The sequence below is a fragment of the Petaurus breviceps genome, unplaced genomic scaffold, assembly GCF_028583685.1.
Source record: "Petaurus breviceps papuanus isolate PSGF00001 unplaced genomic scaffold, PetGlider_PUasm1.0 38, whole genome shotgun sequence".
Classification (NCBI taxonomy): Eukaryota; Metazoa; Chordata; class Mammalia; order Diprotodontia; family Petauridae; genus Petaurus; species Petaurus breviceps.
Window position 1 is genome coordinate 50,674,858 of NW_027186304.1, and position 2,122 is coordinate 50,676,979.

The 2,122-nt window shown below is 32.5% G+C and overlaps 1 non-coding gene across 1 annotated transcript; it reads right to left on the bottom strand.

The window, feature by feature from the left end:
- Nucleotides 1-1,068: 1,068 nt before the first annotated feature.
- LOC138170756 (U6 spliceosomal RNA) lies at nucleotides 1,069-1,175 on the bottom strand. The gene has a single exon (XR_011170735.1). It is a non-coding gene; the product is annotated as a U6 spliceosomal RNA (small nuclear RNA).
- Between the last annotated feature and the right edge of the window lie 947 nt (nucleotides 1,176-2,122).

The following is a 2,122-nucleotide window of genomic DNA, read 5'->3' on the forward strand; positions in this document are numbered from 1 at the left end:
CAGACATATGTGATTCTTTTATCCCTGCTAATCATCAAAGGCAAAGATTTCTGAGGAAAAAGGCAAATTAGGGAAGTGAAATGGTGTCTGAAAACAGGATTTGGGATTTCTGGACCAAGTTTACACTACAAGAATGATAAACTCTTCATCAGGGATAGATTCGATAGCAAGTCAGCACAGTGGACAGAATGCTAGACTTGGAATCAGGAAGATATGATTTCAGATCCTGAATTAGACAACTTAGCTATGTGACTCTATGCATGTCCTTAAACCACTCTCAGCCTCAGTTTCCTCATCTGCAAAATGTGGATAGAACCTACCTCCTAGGATTGTAGTGAGATAATATTTTTAAAGCACTTTGCCAACCTTAAAATACTATATAAATTTTGGTTATCATCATCATCATTATTGAGATAATTTAATTAATAATCTTAAGGAGTCAGAAGACAGAAGTCAACAAAGATTAAGAAAATGAACTTTAAGAAAGTATATTTTACTAAGTTTAAGGTACTACTAAGAAACCAGAATAGCTTTGAATGCTTAAGAAAAAAAACTGCAGTCATCTCCAAGGAGGTCTAGATAGATAACAAGACACTAAGTTCACCAAACACAGAACTCTATATGTAAGATAAAAAGAAAATGAAGAGGAAAAAACACTTAGAATGAAAATTAGGACAAAAAAACATCTGCAAATATGTAAGACAAAAGAAGAAGATGCAAAACTAGTTTACTACCATGACAGGCAGGGAGCGAAAACTGGTCGGAACTCAATCAATATGTGTTGAATGGAATTGACTTGTTGAATTGCAAAGTAATTAACAGAAGGCAGTAGAAAAAGGCTGAGGTTTGTAATGTCTTCTTCACTTTTGTCTTTTCAGAAAAAAGAAAAGCTGTAAATAGTTGATTGGAGCTAGTCATGACCATGAAGGGAGCTTAGAAAACTTAACTAATAAAGGAAAGCTGAAGTTCAACGGTGCCCAGATAAATTGGATGTATTCAAATGAATAGAAGAGATAATAGGCACCTTATTATAATAAATGAATTGAAAGGTATCATTGCAAGGGTATTAGTCATTGCTTTTGTTTCACGAATTTGTATGTCATCTTCGTGCTAGAGCCATGCCAATCTTTACTGTATCATTCTAATTTTAGTATATGTGCTGCAAAAACAAACACATAACCATTATTTTTTTTAAATTCACAAAGGGCTGGAAAAGAGGAAATATTGTGACCTTTAAAAAAAACCATCAGTAAACAATGTCTTTGTTAAGTCAGCTTCATGTTGTTGTCTGGGAAGATATTGAAACATCCAGATTATTTTAGTCTTCTATATTGAATATGGCCACTATGAAGAAGTAAATATGACTTTCTGCATAGCTAGATCAACAATTTATTCTTTGACAGAAATGCCATGGCATGTATACAAGGTGGAAATAGTAGAAACATTCCATATTGATTTCAATCTGGATTTTTGTTTCCATATAACATTTTTTGTTGACAAAATCAGACCTTTATTGACATTGACTATACTGCTGTTAGGTAGATGAATGCCTCATTTAAAGACTTTCATTGAGCCAATGACTCAGTTTATCAGATCATCAGTAAATTATCAAATTAGAATAGTGTGTATCAAGTGATCTCTCTTTACAATTGATCTCAAGACCCATCTATTTAATATCTTCACAATTTATCTGATAAAGGCACAAATCTATATTTCAAATATAGTTTTTAAATATGCTAAGTCCATAATAGTCATTTAATAAACAGTAGTTGAATTGAATTAAATACTCCAAAGTATCTGAGATTTAATTTGCCATGGATATTCCCTATATTCACATAGATCATGACCTCTCTATGTCCTTGAGAATGGTCATCATGATATGCTGTGTTTAAAAGAAATTCACCAATAGCTAAATGAACTTCTCTGACTTTGGAATCTTTATAAATAAGCTAGTTTGGTAGAAATTTTTTAGGAACCTGGTTTGGTAGAACCTGTTAGACACCTTGATATGCTAACAGATAAAGAATCCAAGTCTCTTCCATACCATAAGAACATTCATAAAAGGATCAAATCTGTCTAATGGTACTAAACAACTTTATTAGTCCAAATATTGGTTGCACAT